At 38.6% G+C, this 21,112-nt stretch overlaps 1 protein-coding gene and 1 long non-coding RNA gene across 12 annotated transcripts in view; one reads left to right on the forward strand and one right to left on the reverse strand.

The window, feature by feature from the left end:
- Rbp6 (RNA-binding protein 6) overlaps positions 1 to 21,112 on the reverse strand; it is a 581,361-nt gene that overhangs the window by 56,309 nt on the left and 503,940 nt on the right. The window lies entirely within an intron of this gene.
- On the forward strand, positions 809 to 11,662 carry LOC137001434 (uncharacterized). Its single transcript, XR_010891449.1, has 4 exons — positions 809 to 1,196; positions 1,406 to 1,450; positions 9,661 to 10,336; positions 10,671 to 11,662. It is a non-coding gene; the product is annotated as an uncharacterized lncRNA (long non-coding RNA).

A 21,112-nucleotide genomic window follows, 5' to 3' on the forward strand; every position in this document is an offset into this window, starting at 1 on the left:
TGTAAAGCTCGTTTTGGTCGTACGAATCAGTTCATGTTGAAATTTAGAATATTGCCGTAACATTACAATTCTACAAGTAATTCCTTTGAAGCCATCGCTTTTTATATCGCGGAATAATTAATAATATTATATTAAGGTTATTTTATTTTTTTACCATTGTTGAATCTTGATAAATTGTTTAATAAGTTGAGCATAAAAGCGGATTATTTCATATCAAAATCCAATGTCTTAATGTAAAAATTATATTATTAATTTTTTTTAATTAATAATTTGCGAGTACAATTGCCCACGCATTGAATTTTATTGAAATAAATTATTAGTTATAAATTGAAATTTCGTAAGGAATTTAGAAACCGACTCACGGCGCTTGGTGGGATTGTTTTGACTGTGTTGTAGCCGGCACTCTGTTTACATCCCCTCTCTCTCTCTCACATACTTTCTCTGTCGTACGCTCCGTCTATCGGAGCACACATAGTTTTCCCCTACTCTTCGCATTCATTGCGACCTGTCCGCACGTATCTTATTATCCTGTTATTATTCGCGACACTCTCGTACGGAGCGGTCGATATTAGCAAGTTATCTCTATTATTTCTACTATCTCAATACACTTACTATTTCCGTATTACATTTTTGTTACTCTTTTATCCTTATTTTGTTCTAAATCACTACCGCGATCAAATAATATTCTTTAGAAGCAACTATCGATTGAGAGCTTGCCTTGTTAATTAACTTTCGCGTTTAAAAATTTGAATATTTTATTCTGCGGCTATTTATTCTTTATTTTTACATATATTAACATTTGTACATTACAATATTAGAGATATTAAAATGTTTTCACGCCGCAAAGCGCAATTACGTAGTATTTTCTAAGCGAAAAGAGCGTAGGAAACGCGTATTGAAGTAGTATAAGCGTAATATAACTGCGACGACTAATGCGCACAAATTAATTACTAATTGTTTCCATGTTCCTCATTTCCTTACATCGTTTTTTTTTAGGGTGTCGGACGCATCTTAACTTTCGTGCGATAATATCCGAGTATTATCTTTGTCTTAAGGACAAAGTACGCGTCGGGAGTGTCGTACAAAATATTGCGCGTTAATAATTAATCAAGATTTTGCGAGTGTGTGAATCGTCCCATACTGAGAGGAGGAGGGGGCTCAGGACGGGCATCGGGCACCGGCGGAGCAACTTTAAGGTATTTATCGTTTATTTATTATCTATTATTTGTAAAATATTGCATATAGAATTTTATCTAATTTAATATTTATAGTTATTAGATTTTTTGATATTACATATTTATTAATTTAACAATTACATTCTTTCGATAAATATATAATTCTTTTAGAATATTTGTATAAAAGACGAATGAAAAATTTAATAATTATTTTACTTTATCTTTTGCAGATCAACTTTGCAGTTCAACAACTCCGCTGCTGCGCATCGTACTGAGTGAGTTTTTATTTCAATATTATTATTATTATACTTTTTGTAACCGCATAATAAACTGACCCAACTGCTGATAATACTTATAATCTTTGACGGCATTAAAGATGACAATTGTCCTTAAAATGGGCGCTATTAAGTACACATATATGTGAAATCTCTCATTTACTTAAGCGTTCTATTCCGAGCAGCTAATTAACGTAACGCGGATATCAATTCCATCGAACGTTATCATTATTATAGACGTATCATTATCTCCGATTATCGATTAGGCATTTCAATACGCACAATACAATCAGCAGTTGCAGTGTCAATAAATCAAGATGGTGGGATACAGGTGCTGGAATTAATATCAAGCGCCTCGCCTCGCTATGACCTTAATCACTTCTCTTTGAGGTGATAATAGCCTAAGTTCCGAAGTAATAAAGACGATTAGGTATAGAGATGCTCCTTTGTATCATTTAATAACTCCGCCATAAAAGTTTTTCAAGTGCAGAATTTATGCGCGTAATCAATCGTCGAGCACCCGTAACATCGGTAATGCTGTATATACCGCGTACGTTATTCCCTCGATATCGATACCGATAGCTCGCACTTCGAAGCAACAAAGACGGCTATCAACTAACGCCTTACTGTATAATTAGGCGTGTATTACGTAGCGATCCGGTTGTCGATTGAAACAGCAATAAATCAAGCAGACCACCCGAGAACCAATTTGCGCCCCAGCGTACCATGAATCTAATCGCCTTCTATCGGGACGACCATAATCTAAGTTTCCGAAACAGCGATCGGCGTGGCGAGATAACAGGCGGTTCTCGGAGCGCGATTTCTCGTGCGATTCGTCGCCGGGTCGCGATTTCACGTTGCGATTGCCGAATCGTCTTATCGGTCGATTGACTTTTCCTTGAACGCACGATATCGGCACCCTTCGCGTTTCTTAGCGCGATAATAGTTCGTGAATTCGTTTTTTTCCTCTCTCTTTCTCTCTCTCTCTCTCTCTCTCTCTCTCGTGATCGAGAAGCACACGTTGAAGTTTCAGGTTAATACAACAATATGATATATGATTGCACGTACTGCTTTGATTATAATCAGAAACACAACACATACACATCGAAATACAATCGTACTTTTTCGGGCAATTCCATGTGCGCTGCGAATAATGCGTGAATAACTCGTTTATCGCGACTCGTTTATATCGCTTGCAACAATATATATAATAATAATCCCGATATAATCCTCTCAATTTCTAATTTAGTAAATTCAGTTCAATTCAGCGTTGATGAAACGATAAAACGGGGATAAACGAACGACGATCGGTGCCTTTGACAGTTGTCGAATACGATGGACTTTTAAGTTGTCCGAAGGAGGGAGGGGTAGGGAACAGTAGTAACGATTATTGTTGGTCAGCCCGGGCCTGTTCAGGACAGGAAGTTAGTGGCCAATAAAGGTTCGCAGAACGCTACTACCAGTCATATACTCGAGTTACTGAACTTTCGTTATGGCCTCTTCGGATGTAGCCCATGACCGGTTAATATGTTATCGCGTACAAACTGTATACGGTCTATAGACTCTCCTCCCATCGACCGCGGCATCGCAGTAACTGTATATAAAGCTCTTATGACAAACTCTAAATATCCGCCATCCTTCAATTTCTCATACGGGGCTTTAATTCGTAATGAGTATTGGACGGAGGAATATAAGACTAATATAGCTCTGAAAGGCTGATTGCTATTCTGAATATCGTCAATTTTATGTTATAATCTTACTGCTGATATGATCTTACTGCTAAAGTATAAACTTACAGAAGATTTCTTTTTTTAACGGCTCAGTTAAAATTGATATACGTAAATTTTGCAAAAATATTAACAATTACTATCTCAATCATTTCACAATTATTAAATTTAACCGCTTAAAATTTTCCACGCGAAAGAAATACATAAATAATTTAATATATTTTACTACAATAAATAACTTATTGTTGACTGAGGCATAAAATTAACATAATTCGCTTTGAAGTTCAATGTATTGATAATTTATTTAGAGTTATTAAAATTCTCACGTAAGCGCTATAATTTCTGAATTTGGGTACTGCTGTTCTTCTTTATTCGTTTGATTCACGTTGCAAAGATTTTGATATTCGCACAGCATAAAATCAAGTATAGAATTTATTAAGTATCGATTCATCGCGCGCACATGGCCTATATAATTTAAAATATCTCACCGCGTCGTTGATATGAAAATCCCCCGAGATATCAACGTCTCCAAGTTTATTAACAATTCTGAGCTGCTTCTGAAATTTGCCGGAGTAAGTTTGCTCCCAACGGATGACGGTTTTTCGACGTTGCGATTCTAAGTTATATAATATTTATATTTTAGAGACATTCTCGACGGTGGGAAATCGCGTCTTCCACCACTGGGCGCGTCTTGAGAGTTAACGTGTTTGCAATATTGAGTGGATTTATGCACTAGGTTATGCACTTTGAAGACGATTTTGTCGTTTGATACAATCATTATATCTACACTTGAAATTTTCTACTTCTTACTCTCTCTCTCTCGCTCTCTCGCTCCCTATTTTTCCTTGTTCTCTCTTTATCTGTCTCTCTGCTCTCTCACTCTCTGATGTGGCCTCAGTTGGGCCGAGTAACGGATATCAACTTGTTGATTTACCGTGCCAACCGCGAAGCTGCGGTTTCGAGGCGTCCGAACTCTCTTGGCAAGCCATCACTTTCTAATAGCCGCCCTAAAACTCGTATATAGCTACACCGATCCGTTACTCCTTGGCATCGATCAGCGCTACAGTCCTGCCGCGTTCGAGCCACCTGGGTATTCGTCGTTACTAATCCTTGAATTATTCACGGACAGGTATTATCACACGTTTCATGTGACACTCCACGTTGGGGGAATACGAGCGTGCATTAGAAGTACATATTCTGAGACGTGTTCTATATACAAAGCGTCCCAAAAGCTGTTTTATACATAACCAAATTTACTGAATACAAAAATGCGATACTCTTAACAATTTCATCCTAACAACTCGAAAAAAAAAAAACATTTTTATGTTAATTTTGCGTCCCATTTCTTAATTTTCAATTATCACTTTAAAGTGGAAAGATATTTTTACGTTGTCGCGGTGATTGCAAGAGAGACGCAAAGTACGGTAACATCTGACATGCGAGAACCTCATCTCGATGTACAGAGTGATAGCAGAAACGCGTGGCACGTTAATTAATCACTGTTAATTAGATGTAAGTTTCTTAGATGTGAGTCAGCCGCTTTTTGCGCGTCGTCGGCTGACAGGCTTCATCGGGGACGCGAACGGAACTGCAAACTGCACTTTACCGCATCTTGCATTTTGCTTAGCACGCAGCTGTGCTGGCGTCAGACGTCGGCCTCGTTCTATCTTCCCGCCATCTTCTACTTTGTTACCCCCCTTCAAGTCCTCCGGGAAAGGGATTAAGCGAACGTACCAAATTGAGGTGCTTAAGTCGTCAAGAAGCAGAGGCAAAGAGGATGAGGGGTTGAGAGCGCGCGTGCGAGAAAGAGAACGGGAAAGGAGAAAAAGAGAGGCAGATAGAGAAAGGGACCAACAGAGCGGAGCGAGATGCGGGAAGATTAGATGAAACTGTGCTTCCAAGCTGGGCTGCTTTATGGATACGTTCGCTCGACCACGAAACTCCGATATCTCCTCACCGATGATCAAACCGAGCGATAGAAAGAAGTCGCGGATTTCCGCGAACACTGTAGAAGTTGAAAATTCGTTCTGCGAGTTGCTTTCTAGATTTGCGGAGCTATATCGAAGAAAGATATATCAAATTCAAAATCGAAATTGCGATCAGCCGTTGTTTGCAACTTTTTCAGCGGAGATTATATCGGAGAGGGCGGGGGAGGGAGGGGGGGGGGGGAAGGGGGCAAAAAACCAAACTACTAATATGCTATTAAGTTCTTGCGTGTTAACGAGATCGAGCAAAAAGCCACCTTCAAAATGAACGGTTCGTACAACAGGAATAATAATTTCGGTACTACATCATTTCTTGGTTCGCTGATAACATCGTTGTAATCGCATGATTTGTATTCGCGGCCCAGCTCCATAATCTACTCTGTGCAATTTCCCCCTTTGAAATTTAGCACCCGAATCGGTTAAATCGCCCATATAGATTTCAATCATTTCATCCGACTCATTTCCACACATTTCATCTCTGTTTTGCCTCCATCTTTCACTCCTCTTTCTCTCTCGGACGAACCTTATTGGCCATTGAAAATCGCGGTGAATTGCGGTCAGAATAGCGCCATAAGACATAATTGAACGGAATCCCTCTCTATTAAGAGCACCCATCATCCGACCGGGCTTGCTGTTTTCGACCTTCATTTGTCGGATGAAAGAGAGGGGGAGACAGAGTCCCTTCGCCCTTTCGCCGTTCAGTTTTCCGCATCTCCTCCGTACTTTCTCCCGGAATCCAGGTCGCACCCGAAAAGCTCTACCTTACGTATCGTATTTGTCAGGTGTCCAGAAAGGGAAGTGGAGCACCATTTCGTATGTAAGCCGCACCACGGGTTCCTTCCCGCGAAATTGTGGCGATTTATTACCGCCTGCCCTCGCTAAGAAATGCCAACGACGTGAAACGCACCCTCGTACAGCTTTGAGAACTTGATGCGTAATGGCGTTTCTCATATTGCCTTCGGTAATCTTTCGAGGATGCTCACCGCGAGAATTTTCGTTACATAATCATTTTGGAGATACGAACATTGCGTACTTAGAAACACATTTTACATTTAAAACATAAAAAATTTATTAAAAATTATTTTATGTAAAAATCTATGAGAGATGGGATCTGATTTATTTTCTATTTTGTGTATATAAAAAAAGGCATTAATTTTCAAATAATGAAAATTATAGATTTTTCTATCAGTAAACTAAAAATTGATAAGAATAAGATTTCATGAATGAGTTCAGGCGTGCATAGCGAATGAACGTTTTAATTATTTAAATATTAATGTAATACTATTTTTCTGTTTTTCCCGAAACAATCAGACGCAGTTGGATAACATCATTAAAGATGCAAATACAATGTAAATTTTACAATATATACCACGGTCATTCCCGATATAGTCGAAAGAAAAATGTAACAGATATTTGCCAGCCTTCGATAATACAATTGTTTCATTTTTTCTAAAAATTTGATACGACGATACCTAAGCGATGAAAATAGAATGTAAATTTCATTAGAACGGTACGGATAAATGAATCAGTTCGTATGCGAACTGAATACGGATGTTTTGAATACAAAATAAACGCGAAATTTCCGTGCACAATTCCGACGGTGCTTCGTATTCCCGGAATACGTTGCATTTTCGGGTTCAATATAGTCGAAGGGAGATGAAGGAGCTAGTTTTACGAATGAACCGCCGACTTCTTAATCACAGAACGTCCCGCTTATTTTCGTATTCATCTCTTAGTCGGCGAAATCTGCGTGGAAGCGGGTATGATTGCCATAAAAGGATCGAGACTTTACGTCTGGAAGATGAGAAATAAGGGCGCGGATGCCGTCGGAGAGAGAACATCTTCCCCGCTCCGCGGTCTGTCCTTATTGTAGCGCCTTGATTATGAGCAATAATGAGGCCATCCCCTCGTCTTAATCAAGGCCGGTGGAACGGGTCGTCGGCGGCATCTTCGAGTCGTCGAATGTCGAGTGCGATTCTCGATTCGCAGCCTCGCCGAAATAATGAGTCTCGCAATCAGCGCTCGGGAAAATGTTTACGCTGCAATTACTATCGCCCGCGTCGATCCGCCTGCGAATTCGTAAATACGTCGTCGATGAACACACGTACACATGTATCTACACATAAGTAGCCACGTTTCCGTGTCGTAAGGTTTAAATGAAGTAGACGTAGCAAAGATTAGCACATATCTTGTGTGCTAATGTTAGAGTCTCGAGCTTTAGAAAATTGAGATAATCTTTATTTATTAATAGCGTAACGCATCTTAACTGTTCAATATATTTTTCAAACTTTTAAAACGTATGTTATTAAAGAATTTAACACTTTTTGATTTTCGAATCTCTAAAATATCATCAATTCTCACGTAAATTATTTTAATTTTTAAAATCATTATAGTTATTTTCATACGTTTCTTACATCAATAATTTTATTTTGTACGGCTGAAGGAAAGTAAAATGTTTGAAGCTACAATAATATCTCGGCACTACGGTTGCGATCCAATTCACCATATGAAAATCCAAGAAGAAACGCTTCATCGAACTTTTCCGCTTTTCTGCCGCGAAAGACGGTGCCCATAAAGGAGCTGAATAGGGACAAAAATCGGTGGAGTATCTCTCCGTCAGATTTGTAAGATCGTAAAGCCTCCGTCGCATTGTTATATCTTACTCGTCTCGTTTTCCTTCGTATCGAAACTGCGTAAAGTTTTATTATGAAATAATAAAATATGTGAGAATCTGAGTCTCGGGGTCTGATTTACAGTCCAAGTTTTATCATATTGGATCGAAGAAAGTGCGAAGAGACAAGGGGAAAGAGAGAAAGAGAGAGAGAAAACGAAAGAGATGTGAATTGCTGTAGTTTCACTCGGTAATATTGTGCCTTGCATTTTACATTAGAAAGTTCAAGCCATTTTCTGACTTGTCGGCAACACCATCGTAAGTCGACATGAGTGGAAAATGGCGAGATAAGAAACGAGAGATGATGGTCCAGAGTGGAAGCAGTAGCACAACGCGATATCGAAAATGTACAGAACCATATTCTCTCGCTCTGTTGTCTTCCTTCAAGTTCTTTCGGTATGATGCGGAATCAGATTCATACGCGATAAATTCAAGATTCGATTCAACGTTCGCGCTATACGCAGGTGATACAAACCTGCGAACTGCGGCAGGTGTAATGCTTCCTCGAAACTATTTCGATGGCATAAATATGAAGTCGTTCGTAAAATATGAAAAATCACGGCTACCATTTTCCACAATTTTTTGCAGAGGAATCAGCTCCCTCTGTTTGTTTTTAATAATAAAGTCTAAAGTAATCGAGAAAAATGCAGCAATTATATCTCAAAATCGAGATTTTGTTGAATATGTGATTTCGTGCAGATTTCTGTATAATGATTTAATGAAAATAACATTTTCCGGTAGATTTTATAAATTTCTAAAGTATATATTTATTCATTCTAAGGTTTGAAAATATATTTTTTGTTTTCTCTCGCAAGACTAATTTTTTTATTCACTCTTACTTAGCTGCCTGCTCTCTCCTCATTCTTTGCAGAAATAAAAAGAAAACAAGTAGCGCAGAAAAATGAGCTTTTTATAAGCTCTCACATTCTGCAAATTAAAAATTTTGAACTCGTCACACCGGGAAGGAGTTTATTATTTTTTGCGGGAGGGCTGAGCCAACGTTGAGAAAAATATTTGTATGCGCGAGTTCTCGCAGTATCGCGAAGTTACACTGTCCCTCTCTCTTTCTTTGCTTTTCATTGTGTCGAATCTTGTTTCTTCTTCGTTTCTCCCGAATGAGACTTTATCGTCGGGGCATTACGGCACAGCAGTGCCTTGAAAAACTTTCCAGTTTTCACCAAGCGAATAGTGAGTCGAACGCAACCTCATATAACTCGATTAGAAGACGAAGGAAGAAATGTAAAGGAAGGAAGGGGCAGAAGTATGTAGTATCAGAGTCAGGAAAAACAAGAAGAAGAGAATTATCGGTACAGGGCAGTTGTTCTTCTGTCCTGCAATACATGTGCACACAATTGCGCGCGCGCGTGCATATACTTATTATGAGTGTACATTGTAGAATCAATCGTTGAATTTATATCCTTTTATACTATAATTATACGTATGGATGTGTCGCGGCACAAAGTACGTTTAACTTGTATTCGTTTCACGTACCGTAGCGTGTCAAATTCGTGATGTAAATTCGCATAAAGTATACGGGTTAATTTTCTTTCGATAGCTGGTTTCGAAACAGAGCAATTATCAAACATTTATTTATTCGAAACCGACTCATAGCGTTGGGGTTGTTTGCGTCGTTAACATTGTTGCCTCCACTTCCCGCATTTCTTTAAGTCGGAATCGGCGCGATCTTATGTTTCCTATTGTACCGTTATTATTCGCACGGCGGCACTTATACGAGGCACTTAAAATTCAATGTGCGCAATAATTATTTCACATATATTAATCATTTTGAACAGTACTCTAATCTGGATTTATTTTTTTATTTTACAGATCAACATTGTGCGCGTAATCGGTGCTACAAAATATATTCGTTCCGTCGTATAGTATAACAAAATGCGCGTCGGGAGTGCCGTTAATGCCGAGAGTTATAGCGAATCTATAGATGAACGCATTTTTGCTGTATGACAAATATTGGGACACGATTTTTTTTGACTTTAGGCTTGGCTCGGGGGAGGGAAAGGTCGGTTTCAATCATAAAATCTCCACTACGGCAGGGCAATCTTCGGTTCTACGTGCAGCGCGCTAGTTGTACAGATAGCCGGACTGTCGAAGGTAGTCGAGGACGGCTACCGGAGTTAGTCAAACGCTACCGATTGCTTTTCAGATGTCTTGTATCTAGTCGGTTGATTGGATGACTAATCACCTCATCTTCTTCAAGCTTATCTTTGCCTTCTGTTTTGAGAAAATCGTGCCCCAATTGGTAAATGTGGTCGTCTGAAACGCGGACGGAATTCGCGCGTAACGTCACAGCTTGGACAATTCGGTTCGATTCGCCTGTGATGTCGGGAGTGCCGTTTTAAGTATCGCGCGATTTTCGTATTCAGGTACGCATGCGAGCAATGCATGCGCCGCGAACGCGTGTGATTCAATGTGAGTGCTTCGAAGGACCACTGAGAGGAGGAGGAGGCTCAGGAGGAGCATCGGGCGCCGGCGGAGCAACTTTACGGTAAGCAATAATTCATTTATTTGTTATTCGCAAAATATTGCATATAAAATATTATATAATGTAACCGATATAAAATATTTAAAATACTTTAAATATTTAGTAAAATATTTATAATAGTAAATTAATATTCACTATTTTTAGAAATTTTTTACATGTTATTATTTCAATTAATTAAACTTTTTTCTTTATTCAAAAAATATATTTTTGAAAATTTTAATTCTTTGTTTAGACGTGTGCATAAATAAACGAATATAAAGTTTAATGTGCGCGGTAATTATTTTATTAATATTAATTATTTCAAACATTAATCTGCATTTATTTTTTTATTTTACAGATCAACTTTGTGCGCGTAATCGGTGCTACAAAATATATTCGTTCCGTCGTATAGTATAACAAAATACGCGTCGGGAGTGCCGTTAATGCCGAGAGTTATAGCGAATCTATAGATGAACGCATTTTTGCTGTATGACAAATATTGGGACACGATTTTTTTTGACTTTAGGCTTGGCTCGGGGGAGGGAAAGGTCGGTTTCAATCATAAAATCTCCACTACGGCAGGGCAATCTTCGGTTCTACGTGCAGCGCGCTAGTTGTACAGATAGCCGGACTGTCGAAGGTAGTCGAGGACGGCTACCGGAGTTAGTCAAACGCTACCGATTGCTTTTCAGATGTCTTGTATCTAGTCGGTTGATTGGATGACTAATCACCTCATCTTCTTCAAGCTTATCTTTGCCTTCTGTTTTGAGAAAATCGTGCCCCAATTGGTAAATGTGGTCGTCTGAAACGCGGACGGAATTCGCGCGTAACGTCACAGCTTGGACAATTCGGTTCGATTCGCCTGTGATGTCGGGAGTGCCGTTTTAAGTATCGCGCGATTTTCGTATTCAGGTACGCATGCGAGCAATGCATGCGCCGCGAACGCGTGTGATTCAATGTGAGTGCTTCGAAGGACCACTGAGAGGAGGAGGAGGCTCAGGAGGAGCATCGGGCGCCGGCGGAGCAACTTTACGGTAAGCAATAATTCATTTATTTGTTATTCGCAAAATATTGCATATAAAATATTATATAATGTAGCCGATATAAAATATTTAAAATACTTTAAATATTTAGTAAAATATTTATAATAGTAAATTAATATTCACTATTTTTAAAAATTTTTTACATGTTATTATTTCAATTAATTAAACTTTTTTCTTTATTCAAAAAATATATTTTTGAAAATTTTAATTCTTTGTTTAGACGTGTGCATAAATAAACGAATATAAAGTTTAATGTGCGCGGTAATTATTTTATAAATATTAATTATTTTGAACACTAATCTGGATTTACTTTTTTATTTTGCAGATCAACTTTGCATCAAAACACCGTCAAAGAACGACAACTCCGCTGCTGCGCATCGTGCCGGTGAGTAATTTATTTTACTTTAATGTTATTGAGTAGGGGCGCTTAAGACGGTCGCAACGCCCCCGCATATATGTATATTATATATCCTAATTATATCTTTATATATTAAATCCAGCGACGACCGCAACGTGATTAATACTTCTTTATGATGTATTTTACTAGCTAAGATTATTATGATCTAAAATGAATAGCTAAACAAAGTAAGCGAAGAAATTAATTACTCTCTGTAACGACCTTACCAATCATGATACAAAAAGATCCTTATAGCCTAGAATAGATGGTTAACCAAAGTACTGGGTAGGAATTAATTACTCTGTAACGTGCTTACCAATTTTATTACGAAAGAATCTTTATGTTATACGGCGAACAGCTAAATGAAATAACCGACAAAGATTAAAGACTGGAACATCCTTACTAATTTTCTTAAGAAACACTATTTTTCTCGGTTATTTTACACTTTGATGATAATCGTCCGTGAACATTGTGCAGGAAAATATATTTTTATCGCAAGGCTACTCTCGATATTATTCTCCTCTGCGTATGAGCCATAGTTAACAATTAAGAGGTTTAATATTTAATTCAAGATTTTCCGATTACAAAGATTTATCATATCGAAAATGAAACACTTGCTGAATAATATAAATTAGTGGACTAAATTTTGGCCAGAGTGAAATCTCTTCCACGTTGCTCATAGGATCTGCGATTAATAGGATAATGCTCACGCGAGCTAAGTACGCTAGAGAGTAGGCAGGAAAAGGAAAAATATAACGCATGTGGGCACGACAGGGCGAGAGGGTGAGATCGAGTCCATAGGGGATTTCAAACGTAATAGAGGTGGATACTCTAGCAGCACGCATTATTCTCGTTACGGGGCTGAGGTTGAGGTTTATGGCGCGGATGGTTATAGTCCGTGATAGCAGTTTATGCCCTACGTTGGCTGGCTCCTTTCAGAGTTGACGGGTGCCGCGAGCTATTGCTTTCCGTCCGTTTCTTTCCGTTTCTCCGTTTCCTTCCCTCGTCTGGCTGTTTATTGTCATTTCTCTGTATTATCGCGAAACAGCCAGAGGCAATTCTTAACCCGGAATACATTGACAAACACGATCAACTCGACCTGTTTACTGATTGCTAAAGTTTTTTATTATAAACTGTAAATCTGCTTGTTGTACAAAGTACCTATTAAATCTTATAAGATTTCGATGTGAGTTTTTGACGTCGTATTCTCTAATTTTAATTTCGATCTAAATCTAGCTTTCTTTTTAAATTACACGTAAAAATTTAATATAAGTCAGATTTATATAAAATTGATGACTGCTTCTAATACATATATATTTCCTCTTTCTCTCTAGTTCATATTACGCGTAATGAAAATTCGTTTAATATTTACCTTTAAACAATTTTGTACATTTAATGCGGACACATTTAGTAAGCAGAGCTTAATACCTTTTAACGGAAATTTCAATTAACAGCCGGAACGTTTTATGTCATTTCTTCGAATCGAAGCGTTCGCAAACTGCACTATTGCGTAATAAAAGTTAATTCGCTTTATTTATTAACGTGCATGCATCACGATGTTGTCCGCCTGTGCTTGATCACCGACAATAATAATCATTATCGACTGCGGCGTTACAATAGTTAATTGCTCCCCCGTTCGATGAGGTGAACGCAGATAATAACGAATTACTATAGGAATATCGAATGAAGTGTATTCCCAAGCGCCGCTTAAGCACCGCAAATTATTAATTACCTTCGTTATAATCGGGCCGCGGGTGGATCGCGGGTGGATCGCGGTGCATCTATAAATCAGGATGTTTCTCCCCGCTGCCGGTGTTTTTCCTCCCCTCAAAAACGATTAAAACGCCAGCGATGAGGGTGAGGCAGGGGAAGAGGTGGAGAAACGGCGGGAGGAAAGGGGGGGGGCGAGTGCGCGATTGGTGCCTGAAATAAACTGCTCGTATAACTCCCGTACTTATCGGAATTTCGAAAATATTATATCAGCCACCCGCGGGGCAGGAAGAGAGCGGGGAGCGGAATCGCCATAGAGCAGTCCGATAGGGACGGGTAATTCCGCAATTGTCCACCTCTTTGTTTCACCCCTTTGCATCCGCTTGAACTTCCCCGCCGCTATCCTCGCTTCCTCGCTTGATCTCGCTTGTAAGGATCTTCCTGGCTGCATCGTTGTAACGGCCCGTAGGGCGGCATTACATTAGGCCATAGTAGCCGCAGTAATCTCAGCTATGTGTATCCATTTAGCTCCGGGCACACAGTACGGCCTATCCAGTGTAATCCGAGCTTAATTGCCGGCCGAATCAATGCCATCCGCCGTACATTCGATCCTCCGGACGATCTCTTCTCCCGCCCCTCGGAGTCGATACTTATTACGCACCGCAGTGTGTATCGGTGGAGAGACGTTATGAGAGAAAAAAGAACTGAGAATTGCACGGCTTCGTTCTTATATATTTTATCTTAAGGACAGTAAAATAAATTAAAATCGCAATAATCATAAATTTTACAACACAAAAATTTTTCCCTCTTCCTTTTTTTCTCGCGCGGGGTGATTAATTTCCATGATTTAATCTAACGAACAGAAGCAGAGTGCTTAACATGTACATACAAGTATAGACGAAGTATATCGCAAGGGTATTAAGGGCGAAAACGATCGTTGATTAAAAAGGCGGCTTAAGACGACGTTAGAGGCGGTCGTTAACGTCTCCCTCGTAGTGCCCAAGAGGGAGACGGTTCGATGGCTTGAAGATGGTAACAACCCCTTTGGGTGATACGATCCTTTAAGCACGATAATACCCGACGATGAGCTTTCGACGTACCTGAGGGAAATTATCGAGTAGCTACCATGAAACGAGATAATAAGGTTCGTGCGATCGCGGAAAGTGCATTTTTCGAGCAGTCGAAAGGTGCGCGAATCTGAGAAAATGGAGTTCTACGAATGTGTGACTGTCGTTAGTTCTTCTGGCCGTTCACCTAAACCAAATTACAATGGCGTTATTTGGTGAACGGAAATAGAAAAGAGCGCGATGAAAGGAAAAAAGAAGTTGGTTATAGTTTAAATTTAGAGATAGATAGACATTTTTGATGGCGATTTGCAGTGTCACGGCGTTATGGGTTTCGCGGTTTTATCGCTCGTAAAACGAAGGAAATGAATGAAAGTGTCAGTAAAGACGCGACCTCCATCCAACACTGCTCTGTGCTCTTTATCGTTTCTGATTTGTCACTGGTCTGGTTTGCCGATCCTGCGAGCAGCATTTACTGAGGGAACTCGCGACTGATAAAAATATAAACGAGTGAATATGAGCTATAGCTCATATAGAAAAAAAAAACTCGTAATACGAAGCATTAATGAGTTATTATTTGGAAATAAAATGTTCAAAGTTTTATTTGTTATATATTTAAGAATTTAAAAAAATTTTAAATGTTTAAAATCTCTTATCGGATTGTTGTTATAAATATGAATTTTTCTAATTATAAATAGTTTTTTTCCTATTTGCAATTATATGGATGTATTATTACCTCTTTTATAAAATAAAAGTTAAATAGATTGTACATATGGAGGTCAAAGTATAAAGCTTTCAAAGTAAAACCTCGCAATTAGTCATATAAATTTTATAACAATGCGATAACATAGATAACTTTTTGTCTCTTAATTAATTGATTAATTCTTAGAGTATATTATTAATAGAATAGAATGCTACATTCATTTGATCTTCACTTCTTATTTTTCGTAAATTTGGAAGAAATGAAACATAGCGAATTGTAAGAATCCATGAAAATTTCAATTTATTGCAGAATACTCATTGTTTTATCCAATAATGATTTACGTAAAGTAATTTCAGTGCATAATAATTAATGTAACCCAGATATCGCGATATTAAATATTACTCGATAAATGCTGTTATAAACCGCATTCAACCTCTCTGCATTTTCCATCAGTCATAAATTTAAAAGTTATATTTCTCGTTTGTGCTTCGCAAAAGATAAAAACAAATGCAAGTTTGTATCTCAGTCATACAGCAGCGCGTTTTATTATGCGACCAGTGTATGCAATAATCTGAGCGTACAATTAATATACCTCGGGCACATAATGCACTGTAATTTATCATCGGCCAGCGCTACATTTCGCGACATTAAATATCGGCCATTTTCAGTTGATATCATGTACGCCAGTTTCTCCGCTATTTAATCCTCTTTGGTCGGAGTAACGTGTCGGAATCGATCGGCGAAGCTCGCGAAGCGGAGGTTGGCGCACCGCGAGCGCATTCAATTAATCGCTCGGCCGGCCAGTGACGAACGGACCGAAATTCCACCCGTTTCTTGCCGCACCTTGACAAATGGGCCTTTTGCCCATTCGGCTTTTGGGATGCGATCGGCACGTATATCGCGCAACGTACGGCCAACTCCTATTGCGGGGCAGATCCGTGCGACTGGGATTTCGGCGTTCCTCATTTAAATTCGAATGGATCATCCGTAGTCGGCATCGAGCGCTTTCCGCTTACAGTACCCGTGCATCTGCCGCGATAAACCGAATGGCTAGTGTCGTTTTTTACATGAATAAAAAGATGTTTTGCACTACCGTGAACGCTATTTGGGAGATTGTCGTAAAAAAGATCGTTGAATAAGTTGTGAAAAGCACCCAAATGTTTGCAAAGCAAACAATTCTCTTTTAGCAAAACGCTATTTTTGCACCGCTATGTACCGTCGCATAGTGAATCGTTTTCACAATGTATGAATCGATTCGTATAAATTTAGCAAGTTTTTTTATTCAACTAACAACTATGAATTGCGCATTTCATAAAATGTTGTTTCGTTCGTTCAAAATGCGCGATATAATTGAGAAACCTTAGCTGTCAATCTTAACCGGTTAAATCCATTTAACGTATGCGAGGCAACTGGATTAATTACAACAGCCGTAGATCCCACAACAAGTATGAATCGTCAATTGACCTTCGTTCATAGTTAATGAAACACAGACGTACAGGCAATTACGTTATGCTTGATAACAGGGATTGTGCTACGTTTGAATTCTATCCTGTCCCAAGACGCAGGAATTATTCATGCTTTCCTTGCGATGGAACAGACTTGGAGTAGACAGAGATACACGTGACTGAAATGCTCAGCGAAATTGAAATTCGGTCGCACTGCTTTCAGAACTGGAGCGTATGTGGTGTTTGACTGTCCCGAAATTATCCTTTTTAGAATTTTTTTTATTAATTCCAAGTCGATTTGGTTTTAGTAAAAATATCGGGCATCAGTTATCTTTAATTCATAACTAACGAAACATGAAATAAACCTCTGGAGAAAAGAAACTATTTCTTGTCGGTATATTTTAAATGTTTTTTTTTTTTTATAATAGGATCTTAACTAAATAGTTAGTTATTAGATTTTTGAAGAAAAGAAAATTTCAAAGAAATTACGATTATGCACGTTTATGAAATTCGACGGCGAGCGAGTCAAAGCATCCGGAAATGAGAGATAGTGGAAATTCTATAGTGAAAGGTACGCGGGTCACGTTTGACGTCGTATGTGTATCGTAACGTTCGCGTAGTGGCGTGTGTAGAAATGTCAATGATTAAACATTAGGCACCTGAATCGCATCCTTCGCCTGTGGGTACGTATTCGCCTAAGTGAAATGGGTGATACCAATACACCTTCCGTGTTTTCAAAGGTGACCTCTCGGTGCGCGAAGAATGTCTGACCTGGATTCAGTAAGGAAAGTATCTCGTCCGGAAGAAGGCGCTTTTAAATCTTGAAAAGGAATTGCTTCGTCGCGTGGAACTCGTTAGGTTTGTATGGCTTTACAGAGAACTCGATTTCCAACATGTTTTATATGTACTTGAACCAACCTATAGCAAATCTGTTTCTATTCATGCCGAAAGATCAAACAATGTATGAGAAATTTTCTGTCAGGAAACACTAATCAGTGGATAAATGAGTATATAAATCGCTTCAATCAATATACGAGGAAATCGATATATAAACTATTCAACAAATCAAATTCAACAGATACAGTATCGATTATTATGTCAATTTGAAATTTTATGAATATTCTTTATTTCATATTCATTTAGTTTCATGACCTTTCTTCCATTTTATGCCTGAATTTATTTTACTTGAATTTTACTTTAACAAACATTTAAAATAACATTTAATTACAAACATATTTGACTATAAAGATATGAAACAATTTTTTCCAACAGAATGTAATCGGAATACGTTCTTAGAATTAACAATTTACATATAAAGATTAATAGTTGAAAGAATTACAGATGTTAGTATTTTTTGTAAATATTATCATTTATATTCTATTTAAGAGAGTCACCAGTACGTTATATTTCATATTAATAATCGTTCCTCTCGATTTACTTCTTCTGTTTCCGTTCTTGAGTTAAAATTATTTACTCATGTTTGCTATATATATATATATATACTTCATACCGAGACACCATTTTTCCCTGTCGCAGTCAACCTCGGGAATTATTATGCAAGCAGATAAATCTGAGCGGCGCGTGTAATATTTTTATATTAATAAAAAGGAACGAGAGAGAGAGAGAGAGAGAGAGAGAGAGAGAGAGAGAGAGAGAGAGAGAAAGAGAGAAAGTAGAAGAGAGAGAAATAAACGTTGGCTTTCAAATGTTTTGTCACTCGTTTTCCGGCGGCGCTGGAAATTAATAATCCGGTTTTCCATTGGCGCTTATTATTTATCACTTCGTTTCCCGGATGATTGTGAAATTTACGTTTCGAGTGGTGAAATATTCACTCCATTACGTTCCAATGTAATTACGGAATTTGCGCAAGAAATTGTTTACGTCGAAGATGACCAATGTTTATTTGAAAAATACGGATGCGCGCTTTTACATATAATTTACTTCATTTCATATCGAAGCTGCACAGATCCCGCCTGCGCCTCCGATAATAATGTCGACTCATTAAATAGCGCGAAAGTTAAATTGTTTTAATTGCATTAAAAAGTTAGAAAAGCGAACCCGCGCGTTAAACTCGCCGCTTATCGCGGATGTGTTTCAATTAAATGTTTGGAGCAATTATATTATTAGAACGTGCTCAACGGGTTTAATTATATCGCCGAAAACGTAACGCAATTTTCCGGGGGGACATAGACTGAAGGATAATTCAAGCCATATAATAGTACGCACACATCACATTATAGGTAGAAATATTTGGGAAATACTGCAAGAAAGATTTGTACAAAATTTAAAATGGAAAGAAAAATTTTTTTCATTATCTATTTATTTGCAAATTCGTTTATGATTCAAATAAAACTGCTGCATTCTGTATACAAGTACAGTACAATGCGGAATAAGTTTAAAAGTTGTAGAAAAGAATACTAAACGTAACTAAACTTTATGGACGGCTTATCATCTCATTTTTGCTCCAGTTTATTGAGATTATTTATGTATATAATATCCGACGTTTTATCGCGCGACCGAGTGCTCGGGAGAAGCGCACATTTAGATTAGAATTCTCATTCGATAGCAATCCTAAATCAACCATCGTATCGTATAACTGAAGTAACATATCGGGTACCGAAAAGCTAGGAAAGTTTAAACGGGTCTCGTAAAATCTGGCAGACCGAGCTCCACGTCGAAGTCGAAGGAATGTCCGCAGACCGGACAAAGAGCATTACTCTCCGTGTTCGTGGAACCGCGTTTCCCTTCGGACAGTAGGACTATAGAGGAATTGGTCGTTTCGATCGTGTTCCCTGACCATAGTGCCTTCCAGATCCCAGGATTATGCCGAACTGACACGAGACGTTACTATACGTCTGACAGCATACGTAGAAACGGACACGAAGAACACTTCGGCGGACGGTGCGCGGCGCTAAATCCTAGGATCACGACACTGCTCCCAAAAACCTTCGTATCTCCGCTCAGGAGCGCGGAAAGGACGCCCGTCGAATATACGGAACCGTTGTCCCAGTGGCTTACACTAAGTACTGCCAAAAATCCCGCTGGTCCCTAATGCTCCGCCGATCATTTCTGCACGAGAACAAAACGCGCGAAAGTCTGACAATTGATATACAGAATGTTGCAAAATTACATCTGAACAAAATATTAAGTTTCGCTTTCGCTTTCGCGACGTATCTGTAAAAATAGATTTTACCAAGAAAAAGATTTTTAAGCAGACTCAAGTAGTTAGAAATTATGCATTATGTTAATTTTGACGATAGCAAAATTGCCATAAGATACGTGTAACGCTTTAATTATTTTCTCTTGGAATAATTATCGTCCGGAATAGTTGTAGAAATTTTCAAGATATTTCTCACACTTTATTCCGCGCGAGAAATTTTTGAAACGCCAATTTTCAATTCGCAACCACGAGCTGCCTACATTTCCATGGAAATCGCGGATGCGTGCATAATTTTTCGACAACGAGATACCTTCGAATTTTTGAGGGATCCGCCTCGAAGGCAGAATGGAAACCGGGTTAAAAAGATGCTCGACTTTGAGGTGTGAAGAGACATCTTGTTACGCTTTATATGACACCCAAGCGAACAAAGGCGGCGAAACGCGCGGCGAAATAAATGAATCCTATGTGGAAGACATTTGGAAACGCATGTAGATCTACGTAAGGTCGTTTCGATATCCTGGAAAGAGCAGGGTTTGACACTGACATATCCGACGGAGTGTGATTGAAAGATCCGTAGCTCTATACTTCCGTAAAATTTCTAGGTTAGCAATTTCAACTTCTTATCAATCCTTTCTACATGAAAATATCTGCGAGACGCAAGAGAGTATTTTGATTACGTAAGATTGCTTTATATCAACGTATTTTAAATACCGTTTAAAATAAAATATCGTAAATATCGTAATAAAATACTCGAATATTCGAAGCTAAAATAAGCTCTAGTAAGATTTTAAGTATCTTTCTTAAAAATAATTTTTTTTCTCAAACAAAATGTCAATTAAAAAAGATAAAATACGTTGATTATATTATAGAATAGCAGAATCAAAGCGTATTCACATGGCAAACCATTTATCCATTACGGTGGGACAAGGCAAATAGCAACTTTGTTTTTTGCTTTCGCCGAAACGTTTTCGGACTTCTTCTCGCACTGATGTTCGTTATCCGAATTCCAGCATCGGGGCTTGTTTCAACCGCTTTGTGTGCGAGTCAGTCACGTTGCACGACGCTGCCGTTTCGCTTCATGCAAATTGCTGAACTCGGCGAGATGCATACGAGCGTCAGAGTCGGGGATTCGTGCTCGTTCGTCTCTGTCAAGTCTGCGCGCATTCTCCAGGCATGAGGTTCCGGAGAACTCCCGAAGATTGAATGTCGCACGAATTTAACGTCAGTTTGACACTCATTGCCGCGAGGATTACCCTTGATGATAGCATTAATAATCGA

The sequence above is a fragment of the Linepithema humile genome, chromosome 8, assembly GCF_040581485.1.
Source record: "Linepithema humile isolate Giens D197 chromosome 8, Lhum_UNIL_v1.0, whole genome shotgun sequence".
Lineage (NCBI taxonomy): Eukaryota > Metazoa > Arthropoda > Insecta > Hymenoptera > Formicidae > Linepithema > Linepithema humile.